This window comes from Zingiber officinale, chromosome 9B (assembly GCF_018446385.1).
Source record: "Zingiber officinale cultivar Zhangliang chromosome 9B, Zo_v1.1, whole genome shotgun sequence".
In the NCBI taxonomy this organism is placed as follows: Eukaryota; Viridiplantae; Streptophyta; class Magnoliopsida; order Zingiberales; family Zingiberaceae; genus Zingiber; species Zingiber officinale.
In genome coordinates, this window is record NC_056003.1 from 13,391,341 (window position 1) to 13,408,797 (window position 17,457).

A 17,457-nucleotide genomic window follows, 5' to 3' on the forward strand; every position below is an offset into this window, starting at 1 on the left:
CGGCAATAACTTCTCCTCATTATACGATTTCTCGTATTGGGTAGTACTTGCGCTCTATTGTGTTTACTTGCCTTATAGACTTATGGTTTCTTCGAGTTTGCTACTGCACCAAATTATTTTGGGCAAACCAGAAATCATATCTAAGTCTATCTTGAACTATCTGAGCCATACAGCTTCTATGGCTACCTCAGAGGCTGCCATATACTCAGCTTTTGTGGTGGAGTCCGAAAAAACGCCTATGCTTAACACTCCTCCATAGTTATCACTTCACCTCCTAAAGTAAACACAAAACCCCGAGGTTAACTTACTTTTGTCCCTATCTGATTGGAAGTCAAAATCCGTGCAACCCACAGAGAGCAAATTATCTGCCTTGTAAGCTAGCATATAATCTCTAGTGCCTCTAAGGTACTTCTTGTTAGGACCTTCGGATAGCGGCTAGAGAGGGGGGGTGTGAATAGCCGACCCCAAATTCTCGTTTCTTCCTACAATTTGAGTTAGCGCAGCGGAAATAAAAAGTAGAAACGAAAGTGGAGAAGATCAAACCTCAAACGCGACGATATAACGAGGTTCGGAGATGATACTCCTACTCCTCGGCGTGTCCGTAAGGTGGACGAATCCTATCAATCCGTCGGTGGATGAGACCCCGGAAAACCGGCTAATAAAAACTCCTTCTGGGTGGAGAAAACTCGCCACAATCTCTCTTGCAACAGCAAGATCAGAGTACAAGAAATACAACAAGAAGTCAAGAACAATATGAATGAAAAACACTAGTTTTCTTGCCTTCTCGTCGACTGTTGATGAAGCAGCAACTTCACGGATGCCAACCACAGCAGCAACTATTCAGTTGGAAACCCAGCAGAGGGAAGCTCACACGAAGCTTCAGTAATGGAGAGCTCAGCAAAGCTCAGATCGCAAGTAACAAGAAGCAGCTCTCTGCTTTACTGTAGAGGCCCTCTTATATGAACCTGCGAAGAAGAAGACTCAGACAGAAATCTAGCCGTTGTAACTCAACTGCTAAACCTGGACCGATCAGGCTCCACCCTGATCGGTCCAGGATGGCTCTGATAGGTCAGGGGACCGATCAGGCCCTAGGCTGATCGGTCCCCAGACCGATCCCAACTCTCACAGAGAGTTGGTTGCGATCTCTGATCGGTCTGTGGACCGATCAGGCCCTAGGCTGATCGGTCCCCAGACCGATCCCAACTCTCACAGAGAGTTGGTTGCCAGAGCCCTGATCGGTCTGTGGTCCGATCAGGCCATTCCTTCTCCCAATCTGTTTGGTTACTGATCGGTCACCAGATCGATCAGATGACCTAGTGTATCACTGGATCGGTCAGCAGACCGATCCAGATACCCATAGTATCACTGGATCGGTCAGCAAACCGATCCAATTTCCCAGCCTTAAACCTAAAGCCTTCCAGATCTAGAGAACGAGCTACCGAGCCCTCTCTGACCTAGTCCGGAGAACGAGCTACCGAGCCCTCTCCGACTTCCACGTCCAGTCCAGAGAACGAGCTACCGAGCCCTCTCTGACCTAGTCCAGAGAACGAGCTACCGAGCCCTCTCCGACTTCCACGTCCTGTCCAGAGAACGAGCTACTGAGCCCTCTCTGACCTAGTCCAGAGAACGAGCTACCGAGCCCTCTCCGACTCCATCCAGTCCAGAGAACGAGCTACCGAGCCCTCTCTGACCTAGTCCGGAGAACGAGCTACCGAGCCCTCTCCGACCTCCCATGCCAAGCTTCCATACTTGGACTTTTCCCCGTGCCAAGCTCCCTGCTTGGACTTTTCCCATGCCAAGCTCCCTGCTTGGACTTTTCCGTGCCAAGTCTCCATACTTGGACTTTTCCCGTGCCAAGCTCCCTGCTTGGATTTTTCCCGTGCCAAGTCTCCATACTTGGACTTTTCCCGTTCCAAGCTCCCTGCTTGGGCTTTTCCGTGCCAAGTCTCCATACTTGGACTTTTCCCGAATCAGGTCAACTCAAGTCGGGTCAACCAGGTCAACCTTAACCTAAGGTTGCACCAACAATCTCCCCTTAGTTCCTATTCTTGTCAATCATCAAAATACAACTTCTCTATTCTTGTCAAACATCAAAATATACCTCGAGTCAGGTCAACTCGAGTCGGGTCACCCAGGTCAACCTTGACCTAAGGTTGCACCAACACTTCTATATATGCTTTACCGCAGTCCAATGTCCTTGTCCAAGGTTACTTTGATATCTGCTAACCATGCCCACGGTAAAGCAGATTTCTGATCTTGTGCATAGCATACATTTAGGCTTCCGACAACCGAAGCATAAGGAACTGCCTTCATTTCCTCTATCTCCTTTGATATCTTTAGAGACATTTCTTTAGATAAAGCTACTCCATGCTGAAAAGGTAAGAAACTTTTCTTGGAGTTTTACATGCTTAAAACGAGCAAGGATTGTTTCGATATATGAAGCTTGGGATAAGTAAAATATATTCTTTTCTTGCGATCCCTTTGATCCCAAGAATATATGCATTCTCCCAAGTCCTTCATATCGAATTGTTTGGACAACCATACCCTTACTTCTGACAACACTTTGATATTGTTTCCAACTACTAAAAATGTTATCTACGTATAGTACAAGAAATACCACCACGTTTCCATCACACTTCTTGTATACAAAAAACTTATTCGGTTATAAAATAAATCCATAGGTCTGGATTACTTTATTAAACCGGATGTACCAAGACCTTGAAACTTTATTTCAGTCCATAGACTGATTGAGCTTACACACAAGATGCTCTTTGCTCTTTGCAATGAACCCTTCTGGTTGCTATATATGGATGTTTTCTTCAAGACTTCTATTAAGGAAAGCTGTCTTGATGTAACGACCCGCCTTCTACTACTAGGCTGTAGGGCGAATCGCTACCCTCGTTCTACCCTATACTGTGCGGAAAGCTGGGCTAATTCAAAATTTTACTAATTATCTGATTAATGTTAACTTTGACACTAACATTCCGGGTGTACCTTGGAGTTGTACACATGCTAGGGGAGGTATTTACAACTGGTAACACCCTCCGGATCGATCCACAGACCGATCTGCTGATACTGGTACGTCACAAGACCCTGGATCGGTCGGTTGTCCGATCCCGAAGCTACATCGCTTCTGTCCCCAGCTGGATCGGTCTACCGACCAATCCAGGTGTGGCCTGATCGGTCAGCACGACCGATCCAGGTATGTATGGATCGGTCGGTTGACCGATCCAGGCACCTGGAAATCGGGGACTCGCCACTGTATCGCGCTGGATCAGTCAGCTGACCGATCCAGGAGGATACAGTAGCATACTGTATCTGGCTGGATCGGTCGGCTGACCGATCCAGTGACACAGCCAGGCTCTGATCGGTCGGGAGACCGATCAGAGTCTGATTTCAGACCCGGGAAACTCTGATTTCAGCACTTTGGCGTGCCAAAACCCCACATAACATCTAACTAATGCATCATAACTATTCTAACAACATGTAATAACATTCTAACGACATAAACTAGTAATCTAACTTAACATAAGGCATAGTTTAGGAATTCATGGCAACACACACAACTAAAAGTGCCTAGAACATGTAAACCAAAACCAATAAATAAAATGCTAAAGTAAATGCTAAAGAGTCTAATGCTCAATTTGCTACGTCCCCTAAGGACCTTTGATTCCAGTTCCATGCACACCCACCACCTTTGCATTGCCCTCCAGCTTCCTCTGCTAGTCCATTTTCCTTTTTCCTGTATCTGCAGTATAAGGAAAATAGCATCTGTAAGCCAAAAAGCTTAGTAAGAAATCATCTACCTCACAAAAACATGCGACGATGCAAATATGCTTTGAAATCATGCTGTTTAAAACATATGCTGAATGTACTGAATAAATTGAGCATGGCATGGCATATAAGCATACAATCATGGCATATCTAAAGCTGTACATGAAATCAATGAAGATAATTGAACTAAGCATATAGAAGCTAACTGGAGCTAACTGATACTGAATTCAAACTCAACTAACAAGACCAATTTTGAGTTTTGAAAACTAATTCGTAATAAGTGAAAATACATAATCATACTGTTTTGGGCCCGGCAACTGTACTTGCTGTGCGCGCATCCCTAACTAGACCCGGGATTGCAAGTTTCGAATCTAGTAGGGTTTACTAGGTTGTCTGAACCTAGGGACGACTGTGGGAGTCCAACCCAACGGATATCTGATCCTGTACAGTGCCTACTGAAAATAAAATACTGAATGTAGCTAATTACTGTGTAACTTACTGATTCTAGGTTATCTGAACCTAGAGCTAGGTTGTCTAAACCTAGAGGCGACTGTGGGAGCCCACCCATTGGACCGTAGTCCCATATAGCTAAAATAAACTGATTTACTGTTTTAAACGCTTCTAATGCATTTAGCTGTACTATCAAAATGCCTAAGCTGTATTTTTACTGATCTAGTTATTTTGTCGAACACTTAGTGTGCCCTAACTCTCCTCTTCATTAGGGAGATCACCTTTAGGCACCCGACAATGTCTACAACCCCAACTGAAGAGGGTAAACGTGTCCGGCCCATCTAAAGGTGCTCAACTAAATCCCTAAATCTGAGAGGAGGGTTAAAACACCCTACATGTCCACAAAAGTCTGCATATTACTAATCTAATGCATAGAAAATCCAAACGGAGCTATTATACTGCAGGTGAGGGGTTTCTTACCTCTTGATCGTAATTTCTTACGATTCTATTCGCTAGAGTTCCGGTGGAGATGATCCTCTCGACGATCCGATCACGTCTTCGCATTCCTCTCGCGGAGAAGAACCTCTTTCGTGTTGGAGTCGTCGCCGGAAGATGAACCTATGGACCCTTGCCTTGGTGTGCCGTGCGTGAGGAAGAGGAGAAAGAGGGAGAGGCGGCGGTGAGGTTTTGGAAGGGAAAAGTGGCGTGAGGTGAGGAGGTGCCGAACCAATTCTAAAATAAACCAACCCAACTTAAGTTCTTCTATTTATATTAAGTGGGTAACTAGGCCCAATTCTAATATAAATATAATTGATTCCTCTTTCTTTCAGCACGGCCCTGCTGGGTTCACCGGTTACTAAACTTATCCGTAAACCATAGGTCTCGAGTTCGATTCCCCGCCTAAGCTATTTTACGGTTCTAATTATTTTTGCTACTTCCGCTACTCGGAAAATTCCAGAAAAATATCTAAAAATTCCAGAAAAATCATACTATATTTCTAAAATAGTTTTGAGAATTTTCGGGCTTTACACTTGACATCTACTTGCTAAATAGATAAAAGAATCCGGATAGACTTAAGCATGACTACCGGTAAAAAAGTTTCCTTTTTCAACAAACCTTGCTTCGATAGTTTCTACCTTCCCGTCTATCCTTCTTTTTCTATTGTGGAACTCTTTACACCTAATGACTTTTACACCATCTGGTGGTTTTATAAGCTCCCAGTCTCTATTAGAATACATATATTCTAATTCTGTATTTATTACTCTTTGCAAAGATGCTGCATCTTTATCTTGGAGTGCTTCGTCATATGTCCGGGGATCAAGTTCATGTCCACCAGGGATCAAGTCCAAAGACTCTCCCAAAACATTAATCTTTTAAGTTGCCTAACAACCCTCCCACTATGACGAGCCACTTTCTGTAATTGTGTATCATTTGTAATACGTGTTGCAGTTTCTTGTGATATTTCATCTTGTACAGTTGGTACTAGATTAGACGTGTCCTTTAATTTCCTTAAGAACAATTTTTACTCATGGACTTGTGGTTCATAGTCCTTTTCTAAAATCAGGCATTGGTGTCAACAATGACCTTTCGATTTTAAGGACTATAAATCTCCTTTCGTTTTGCTAGGATAACTCACAAACAAGTGAACTCCTGCCCAACTTATCAGTGTCTCTCATGTGCTAGACCACCCAAATCCGAATATGATTCAGACTAGGCTTACGCCCATTCTGCAATTCTATGGGAGTAGAGAGTTCTGACTTAGAAGGTACTATGTTCACTTCCGTTTCCAGTGTATATCCTTAAAACGAATTTGGTAATTTTCTTAATAACTCATCATCAATCTAATTTTTCCATAAGAGCCTCATACCTTCTTTCCACTACACCATTCTGTTGGGGTGTACCAGGTGTAGTTAGTTGGGATTGAATCCCTTCTTCTGATAAATGACTCCTAAATTCTCCCAAGAGGTACTCGCCACTACGATATTGCCATAGTGACTTGATACTTTTACTTTGACGTTTCTCCGCATCAGCCTTGTACTCTTTGAACTAATCAAAGCACTTAGTCTTACGGTGCATCAAGTAAATGTATCTATATCTCAAATAGTTGTCTATAAAATAGACAAAAAAAATTTGAACCTACCTCTTGTCTGGATAGTCATAGGATCACACAAATCAGAATGAACCAATTCCAACACATCCTCGACTCTTTACCCCTTAGACTTTAAAAGCTTCTTGGTTATTTTTCCTTCCAAGTAGGACCCGCAGGATTGGAAAGATTTCCACTACCAATGAACCTAAGAGTTCATTGGTTTTTATCCTTTGAATCCTACTCAAGTTAATATAACCTAGCCTTAGACTGCCAAGGATGTGATTGGTTCATTTCCGAAGATTCCTTTCTCTTATTGAAGTTAGAAGATGTGTTACTAATTTCTATTTATTGCATTGTGAGAGTTATTAGATTTATAAATTGTCAACCAACGTACCAGAATAGATATCTTTCCTATTTTCTTGATAACAAGTTTGTTATCAAAATAGATAGAATATCTATTCTTCGATAGTTTAGAAACCGAAATCAAATTCTTTCTAAACTTGGTACGTAAAGATAATTTCTTAAAATCCATATTTTATTCTTATCAAAGGATAAGCATCTCCCACTGCAATAACTACCATTTTTTCAGTAGTGCCCATGTAGACGGTGACTTCCCCTTCATATAGTAATCGGGTTCCCTGGAATCTCTGCAATGAATTGTAGACATGATCAGTGTCTCCCGTACCAGGTACCGGTAGATAACACCACTAATCATGTATTAACTAATGAATGAAATACACCTATTTTGTTCTTAGTTCTAAGAGGACAGTCCACCTAAATATCCAAGTCCTATTTCCAATCATTACAATTGGGACTACTAAGTCTATTCTATAGTATAACAACTAGGGGATTGACAAACATTTTAAACCCTAAGAATCACAAAAATATTTGGTCAAGACCAACACCTTAAAATCCCCATGAATTTTGTATGACACGACAGTGTGGACGTATACAAAATCAAAAAGGAGATTTTATTCATTAATTTTATTATCTCGTCATCCTAACTTTATGACAAATAAAATTAATAGTTGGTCTATCAAATATTTGGTCAAAAACTTTGAATTTGAAATAATATTGATTCCTCAAAACAATATCATTTAAATTCACCAACACCTCAAACACCGTGAATTTTGCATGCCATGATAGTTTGGACGTATACGTATACAAATTCAAACATTTGAAAGAGGAGAATTTTACCCATTACTTATCTTGTCAATAAGTCTTTATGACAAATAAAATTACCTCAAACACCGTGAATTTTGTATGCCACAATAGTGTAGACGTATACAAAATCAAACATTTGTAAGAGGAGTTTTTCCCATTAATTTTATTTTCTTATCATCCTGACAAATAAAATTACCTCATACACTGTGAATTTTATATGCCACGATAGTGTGGACGTATACAAAAAACTTGACATTTGTAAGAGGGGGTTTTAATTTTATTATCTTGTCAACTTATCTTTTTGACAAATTAATAGTTGGTTTTCCTTTGATCACACAAATAATAGCAGTGACTCCGATGGGGAGGATACTATTAGACGTGCCTAAGTGTATATCATTACTTGACACTAAGTCCATTAATAAGATTGTGCCCCTTCCGATGGGGAAGATCACACGCTCTTAATTAATTTCCTATAGTCATCCTAAATGGAAGTTTGATCTAGTGATCCGCAAACAAACTCATCCGATATGGAGGAAGGCACTCAGAGCCAACGCGCAAGTTTGTTTGCATCACTTACAAACCAGTAATGGAGACCGTGGAATTTATTAAAATAAATTTCTCTCCCACTTAGTTATTTAAAGTGAGGAATTTTAAATTATCCTAGCATACATCACATGCATACACACACATCACAGTAAATAAAAGCAATAAATATGGAAATTATTTCCCAACTATTATGGCCTTTTCTTGTTACTGTCCTCCATGTGCTCCAACCCTAGCTGCTGCCATCTTTAGCCACCGCCACGCCTCACAAGAATCCGATCCGCGACAAAAATAGAATTTTACACATATCGATCCTATATTCCATGAGGGAATGTACATGTAATCTAGATCGAAAATAAAATTCTAAAATCCTAGGGCTAATACAACTCCTGCTGTATTAGTTACATACAATCATGCACACACAATAAAATGCCATTGACATGTCCAAGGGTCCAATTACACACAACATCTATAAGCCATAATAGTTGGAGCCTGCAACCACAAAGTTAGCACATCCTACTATTATCCTGCCTAAATTATGTATGGCATGTGCATAACCTAATTTGAAAATCAAACACACAGAGGCAAACCCTAGCTCTGATACCAATTGTAGGTTAGTCCTAGGAAGACCGTACAAGTTCCACTGTACACAAATTTTGTACAAGTGTTGAACCTTTCTTTAAATAACCTATTGTGTTCTTTAGAAGTTAAATTATGAATCGCAGACGGAACTTAACATCATTGATTCCAAATTTAACTTATCTGTTCTTAATGATTTAGATTTGAATCGCAAGCGGAACTTAACACTATTAATTTAAATCCACTTATGTTATTAATTCTATTAAATATTAATTTCTAAAATTAACTTCCAGGACTGCATAGCGAGGCACATGACCTTCTTGGATATGGGACCAACCACCACCGCCTAGACAAAGTCTTTTAAGGAAAGCTAATATTTAATTTCCTTAATTAACTCTAGGTTAACAAAAAAAAATAATCGAATTACAAATTCGAAAAACAAAGAAAACACAAATTCGAAACAAATCTGAAAACTCTAGAATCATATGTCTCTTGTGTTTGGTATTTCCAAAAATAACTATACAAAGAAAACTAGTATGATGCGGAAAACAATTACTAATTATACCTTTCTTTGTAAGCAATTAACCTCTTGATCTTCTATCGTATTCCTCTTCTTATCCCGGACGTTGTGTGGGCAACGATCTACCGAGATGAGAATCCACCTAAGTCACCTTCTTCTCCAAGCAAGATTCGGCCACCACAATAGCTCCATGAAAGGATGAGGTTCGGCCACCACCAAGCTCCAAGGGATGCTTCCTTTCTCTCCTTCTTCTCCAAGCTAGAATCCGGCCACCTTCAAGCTCCATGAGATGATGAGGCTCGGCCAATGAAGAAGAAAGAAAAGGAAGAAGAGATAACTTCTATGGCCGGCCACACCAAGGAAAAGAGGGAGAGAAAAAGAATAGAATCGTTAGCCATGAAGGCATCTCTACCCCCTCTTTTATAATCCTTGACCTTGGCAAATAAGAAAATTTTAATAAAAACTTCCTTAATTCTATTGCCATGAAAAAGAAAATTTATTTTAATTAAAATCAATTCCCTTTTCATTATTATAATGGCCGGCCACAACCAAATCTCCAAGCAAATAAAATTTTAAACACAAATTAAAACTTCTTTATTTGCTTCCGGAAATTTTATAAAAAATTTCTCCAATAATTTTCCCTTTATGGTGGATTATAAAAACGGAAATTTTATAAATTAAAATCATTCTTTTAAACATGTGGATAATTTCCAAAAAGGAAAGTTATCTTTGAAAAATTAAAATCTCCTTTCAATTTACAAATAAGGAAAGATATCAAATCTTTTCTTAATCTCTTGTAAAAACTTATAAAAGAGATATTTAATTTTTAAACTCTCTTTTAAATCATGAACATGGTTAAAAAAGGAAAGTTTTCTCAAAATTTAAAATCTACCTTTCAATCTACAAATAAGGAAAGATTTCAAATATTTTCTTAATCTTTTGTAGAAAGCTATAAAAGGAAAGATTTAAATTTCAAACTCCCTTTTAAAACCATGATATCCACATAAGAAATAATTTTAATAAAAATCCCTTTTTAATATGATGTGGCCGGCCACCTAAGCTTGGGCTCCAAGCAATTGGTCGGCCACCTTAAGGCTCAACCTTTAGGTTTAGCCGGCCCTAAGCTTGAGCTTCAAGCTTGGCTTGGTCGGCCCCTATAGGTTGGGTAAGAAGTGGGTATGTGGTGGGTATAAATCTCTATATACTACGATAGGGACCGAGAGGAGGAATTGGTTTTGGTCTCTCGATGAAATTAAGCTTTCCGTGTTCACCCCGAACACACAACTTAATTTCATCAATAATAATTCATTCCACTAAAGAACTATTATTGAACTACCGCACCAATCCCAAATTACATTTTGGGCTCCTTTTTATTATGAGTGTATTAGTCTCCCTGTGTTTAAGATGTCAAATGACCACTAATTAAATGAATTACTGACAACTCACTTAATTAATATCTTAGTCCAAGAGTAGTACCACTCAACCTTATTGTCATGTCGGACTAAGTCCACCTGCAGGGTTTAACATGACAATCCTTATGAGCTCCTCTTGCGGTCATTCTCAACCTAGATTACTAAGACACAGTTTCCTTCTATAATCAACAACACACACTATAAGTAATATCATTTTCCAACTTATCAGGCTTATTGATTTAGCGAACTAAATCTCACCCATTGATAAATTAAAGAAATGAATATCAAATATATGTGCTTGTTATTATATTAGGATTAAGAGCACACACTTCCATAATAACTGAGGTCTTTGTTCCTTTATAAAGTCAGTATAAAAAGAAACGACCTCTAATGGTCCTACTCAATACACTCTAAGTGTACTAGTGTAATTATATAGTTAAGATAAACTAATACCTAATTACACTACGACCTTCCAATGGTTTGTTCCTTTCCATCTTGGTCGTGAGCTACTGTTTATAATTTATAAGGTACTGATAACATGATCCTCTGTGTGTGACTCCACATACCATGTTATCTACAATATAAATTAATCGAACAACTACATTTATCATAAATGTAGACATTTGACCAATGTGATTCTTATTTCTAGATAAATGTTTATACGAAAAGCTATGTTTTTAGTATACATCCTAACACCCTGAGCGAGTAATGGCAGGTATCTGAGAACTCCTATGAACAGAAGAGAAGTCGTATCCATGAAAGGAAGTTCCAATTGCTTCTCCAATATAGATTTCTGCAGCAAAATGAGGACCTCAAGAGGAGATTTAAGGTCAGGCCTCTCAGACCAAGTAACACTAGTTGAAGGAGCCCAAGTATTGACATGCTCTTTCAGTGCCTTGATTGACTGTATGTATCTGGTTGGTGGAACATTCACCCCGAAATGGATAGATTTCTGTGAAACTATGATACACTTTGTGGAGGGAACAAAAAATGGTAGCATATTGTGATCTGCAGCAGGAAATAACTTCTCTACAAGGTCAGTTGAATAAAATGAACAAGTCAAAAGCCTCTTTCCTGTGCTTAGTCCAATAATTGCTACTGTTGCCATCACCCAGCTCAAAATGCCTGCAAAGTATCATTCTCACTAGATCAAAAACATCTTATATGAGTTGCAGTGCCAAGAAATTCAACTCTAAATCTTTTATCATGGACTTAAAATGATGATATAAAAGAAATTGACTGCAAAGTTGCAACAATTATGAGACAGGTGGGTTATCAAGAACTTAGATACAACTATGTCAGACATATCACTCTCATCTGTACCAGAAATTCGAGCTCTTAGTTCGTGTGAATTATAAATTTAAGCTCTGTGATAATGGTGATTGAATCAAATCTTACGAAGACAAAGTTCATACGATGAAACCCTAGAATAGAGAGACATAAAAATCTAACAGGTGGTGATTAGAATCATAGATTAGAGATGCACATTAATGGACATAACAGATACCTGTCTAGAAAATAATCGTATTGAACACTCAACCTACTGTACATGGATGAACACTCAAGCTACACCTGCACCGGGGCAAAATGCATCCCATGATTTACCTGTATATATCTTGCCGTGGGCGGGCTATACTGGATGAGAAGGATTCCCCACTGAGAAGAGTTTATTTCCAGCACCTCAACGATCCACTCTCTAGCCCCAAAATTCGTTCTTTGCAGCTCCCACAAAAAGAAAATACCCAAGAGAAGAACACGTCGCAAGAACACCAGGAAGTAGCTTTCGTTCACTTAAATCGCCGACTGCAATCCAGAAACTAAAAAGGCGCATGGATAGACACAAGAACCAAGCAAAACCGAAGGTAAAATCGAGAGAAGAGAATCGACTAAGGCGTGTGTGCACCTGAAGGTGGCGGTCGTGTGGTGTGGACGAACTGCTTCAGATTTCGATCAATTTTTTTTTCCCTTTTTTCCCCTTGCCAGTCAACTTCTTTCCCTCTCTCTCTCTTCGTGGTTATTTGTGAAGGAGAGCGAGTAGGGAAGCGAGGCGGAGGTGGAGATATCGGAGGGAAGCCATTGGTTGACGCAGATATTTGGCACACGCCTATTGGTGCACATCGATCCGTATGTGTTAGAGTGTATACTAAAAGCCTAGCTTTTGGTATAAACAAGAATCACATTGGTCAAATGTCTACATTTATGATAAATGTAGTTGTTCAATTAATTTATATTGTAGATAACATGGTGTGTGGTGTCACACACAGAGGATCATGTTATCAGTACCTTATAAATTATAAACAGTAGCTCACGACCATAATGGAAAGGAACAAACCATTGGAAGGTCGTAGTGTAATTAGGTATTAGTTTATCTTAATTATATAATTACACTAGTACACTTAGAGTGTATTGAGTAGGACCATTAGAGGTCGTTTCTTTTATACTTACTTTATAAAGAAACAAAGACCTCAGTTATTAGGGAAGTGTGTGCTCTTAATCCTAATATAATAACAAGCACATATATTTGATATTTATTTCTTTAATTTATCAATGGGTGAGATTTAGTTCGATGAATCAATAAGCCCGATAAGTTGGGAAATGATATCACTTATAGTGTGTGTTGTTGATTATAGAAGGAAACTGTGTCCTAGTGATCTAGGTTGAGAATGTCCCCAAGAGGAGCTCATAAGGATTGTCATGTTAAACCCTGCAGGTGGACTTAGTCCGACATGACGATGAAGTTGAGTGGTACTACTCTTGGAGCTAGATATTAATTAAGTGGTTGTCAGTAACTTACTTAATTAGTGGACATTTGTTATCTTAAACACAGGGAGACTAACACACTCATAATAAGAAGGAGCCCAAAATGTAATTTGGGATTGGTGCGGTAGTTCAATAATAGTTCTTTAGTGGAATGAATTATTATTGATGAAATTAAGTTGTGTGTTCGGGGCGAACACGGGATGCTTAATTTCATCGGGAGACCAAAACCAATTCCTCCTCTCGGTCCCTATCGTAGCCTCTAGTATATTGAGATTTATACCCACCGCATACCCACCTTCTTACCCATCCAATGGGGCCGGCCAAGCTAGCTTGGAACCCAAGCTAGGGCCGGCCAAGTCCAAGTGGATGAGCCATGTAGGTGGCCGGCCAAAGCATGGGTCCCAAGCTTAGGTGGCCGGCCACTAGAATATTAAAAAGGATTTTTATTAAAATTATTTCTTATGTGGATATCATGATTTTAAAAGAGAGTTTAAAAATTAAAAATTTCCTTTTATAGCTTTCTACAAAAGATTAAGAGAAGAGATTAATCTCTTTCCTTATTTGTAGTTTAAAAGGATGCTTTTAATTTTTTGGTAAAAACTTTCCTTATTTGTAAATCATCTACCTGTTTAAAAGAGAGTTTAAAATTTGAAATCTTTCCTTATTTGTTGATTAAAGGAGGGTTTTAAATTTTAAGAAAACTTTCCTTTTTAACCATGTTCATGATTTAAAAGAGAGTTTAAAATTAAATATTCTCTTTTATAAGTTTCTACAAAAGATTAAGAAAAGATTTGATATCTTTCCTTATTTGTAGATTAAAAGAGATTTTAATTTTTAGAGATAACTTTCTTTTTATCCACATGTTTAAAAGAAAGATTTTAATTTATTAAATTTCCTTTTTATAAACCAATCATGAAGGGATAAAATTGTTGGAGAAATTTTTATAAATTTCCGAAAGCAAATAAGGAAGTTTTAATTGGTGTTTAAAATTTTATTTGCTTGGAGAATTTATTTGTTGTGGCCGGCCATTAAAATTTGAAAAGAGAAAATTGTTTTAATTAAATAAATTTTCCTTTTCAATGGCAAAAGAATTAAGGAAGTTTTTATTAAATTTTCCTTATTTGCCAAGACCAAGGATTATAAAAGAGGGGGTAGAGGAGGCTTCAAGAAAAACGACTCTATTCTATTTTTCTTTCTCTTTTCCTTGGTGTTGTGGCCGGCCAACCTCTCTTCCTCTCTTCCTCTTGGTGGTGGTCGAACCTTCTCTATTGGCTTGGAGCTCTTGTGGTGGCCGGATACTACTTGGAGAAGAAGAAGAAGAAGGAGAGAAAAGCTTGTATCCCTTGGAGCTTGGTTGGTGTTTTGTTCTTCGTCCTTGGTGAAGCTTCTTTGTGTTGGCCGAACCTAGCTAGGAGGAGAAGAAGGTGCTTGGTGGTTTCTCATCTCGGAAGATCGTTGCTCACACAACGTCCGAGGTTAGAAGAGGAATACGGTAGAAGATCAAGAGGTCTTTCTAGAAGGTATAACTAGTAATTTTTCTTTCCGCATCATGCTAGTTATTTATGGAAATAATACCAAATACAATAGGCTAACGATTCTAGTATTTCGAATATGTTTTTTCGAAGTTGTGTTCTTTTATTTTATTTTTTCCTTGTGATTTGATTGTTCTTTTCGGTTAACCTAAAGTTATTTTAGGAAATTAAATATTAGATTTCTATAAAAGGTTTTGTCTAGTCGGTGGTGGTTGCTCCCATATCCAAGAAGGTCATGTGCCTCGCCACGTCAGTACTGGGAACCAATTATGGAAATTAATATTTAATGGAATTAATAACTTAAGGTGATTTGGGTCGAACGTGTTAAGTTCCGCAGGAGATCTAAGTCAAAATCTAAAAGAACAAATAGATTAAGTTTTGGATCAAACGTGTTAAGTTCCGCAGGCGATCCAAAATTTAATTTAAAAGAACACATGGTAGCTAGGAAAAGGTTTAGACCTTTGTACAAAATTTTGTACAGTGGAACCTCTAGGTTTTCCGAGTAGCAACCAACAATTGGTATCAGAGCTAGGGTTTTGCCTCTGTGTATTTGGTATTAGTTTAATTATGCACATGTCATACATAATTTAGGCAGGTTAATAGTAGGATGTGCTAACTTTGTGGATGCAGGATCCAACTATTATGGCTTTTAGTTATTATGTGTGTGATTGAACCCTTGGACATGTCAAGGGCATTTATATGTGTGTGCATGATTATATTATAAAATATAGCAGGAGTTGTATTTAGTTTTATTAGGATTTTATTTTTGATCTAGATACATGTACATTCCTTTTATGGAATATAGGATCAAAAATGTAAAATTATATTTATGTCGCGGATCGAATCTTGCAAAGCGTGGAACCTTCTAAGGACCAGAGGTGCAGCGGAACTAGGAGCAAGATGGATGCGACAGCTAGTCCCGGTGGCGGTGGCCAAATATGGCAGCAGCTTGGGATGACAACACACGGAGGACAACTAGAGATAAAAGACATAATAGTTGAAAATTAGATTTTCTATTTATTGCTTTTATATTGTGCTGTGTGTGCATGTTGGTTTACATATTTAGTAGGCTAGCATAGTTAAAATTCCTCATTTATAAATAACTAAGTGGGAGAGAGATTTTTAAGTAAATCCCATGGTCTCCATTACTGGTTTGTAAGTGATGCAAACAAGCTTGCGCGTTGGCTCTGAGTGCCTTCCTCCATAACGGATGAGCTTGTTTGTGGATCACTAGAACAGACTTCCATTTTTGGATGACTATAGGAAGTTAATTAAGAGCATGTGATCTTCCCCAATGGAAGGGGCATAATCTTATTAATGGACTTAGTGTCAAGTAATGGTATACACTTAGACACATTTAATAGTATCCTCCCCAACGGAGTCACTACTATCACTTGTGTGACCAAAGGGAAACCAACTATTGATTTGTCATAAAACTAGATTGGCAATATAATAAAATTAATAAACCCCTCTTACAAATGTTTGAATTTGTATACGTCCACACTAACGTGGCATACAAGATTCATGGTGTTTGAGGTAATTTTATTTGTCAAAAGTTATATTGACAAGATAGTCAATGGGTAAAACCCTCCTCTTACAAATGATGAATTTGTATACGTCCACACTAATGTGGCATGCAAGATTCACGGTGTTTGAGGTGTTGGTAAATTTAAATAATATTGTTTGAGGAATCAATGTTATTTTAAATTCAAAGAGTTTTGACCAAATATTTGATCAAAGACAGATCAACTATTAATTTTATTCGTCATAAAGTAAAGTTGACGAGATAATAAAATTAATGAATAAAATCTCCTCTTCGATTTTGTATACACAAAATTCATGGAGATTTTAAGGAGTTGATCTTGACCAAATATTTTTGTGATTCTTAGGATGTTTGTCAATCCCTAGTAGTCATACTATAGAAAAAGACTTAGTAGTCCCAATTGTAATGATTGGAAATAGGACTTGGACATTAAGGTAGACTGTCTTCTTAGAACAAAGAACAATTTAGGTGTATTTAATTCATTAGTTGAAACATGTCTAGTGGTGTTATCTACCAGAACCTGGAGTGTAGATACAAGATGCCATTAATCATGTATGCAATTCATTGCAGGGTTCGAGGAAACCCGACAACTAAATGAAAGGTAAATCACCGTCCACATGGGCACTACTATAAAAGTGGTAGCAATGGGAGATGTTTATCCTTTGATAAGAATAAAATATGGATTTTAAGTAATTGTCTTTACGTACCAAGTTTAGAAAGAACCTGATTTCAGTTTCTAAACTATTATAGATATTGTGTCTATTTTGATAACAAAGTTGTTATCAAGAAAAATAGGAAAGTTATCTATTCTGGTATGATGGTTGACAATTTATAATCCAATAACTCCCACGATGCAACAAATGGAAATTAGTAACACATCTTCTAATTTTAAGAGAAAGCAACCTTGAAATGAACCAATTATATCTTTGGCATCTAAAGCTAGGTTATACTTGAGTAGGATTCATTGGTAGCTGATGAACTTTTGGGTTCATTCGTAGTGGAAATCTTTCCAACCTGCGAGTCTTACTTGGAAGAAAAATAACCAAGAAGCTTTTAAGTCCAAGGGGTATAGAGTCAAAGATATGTTGAAA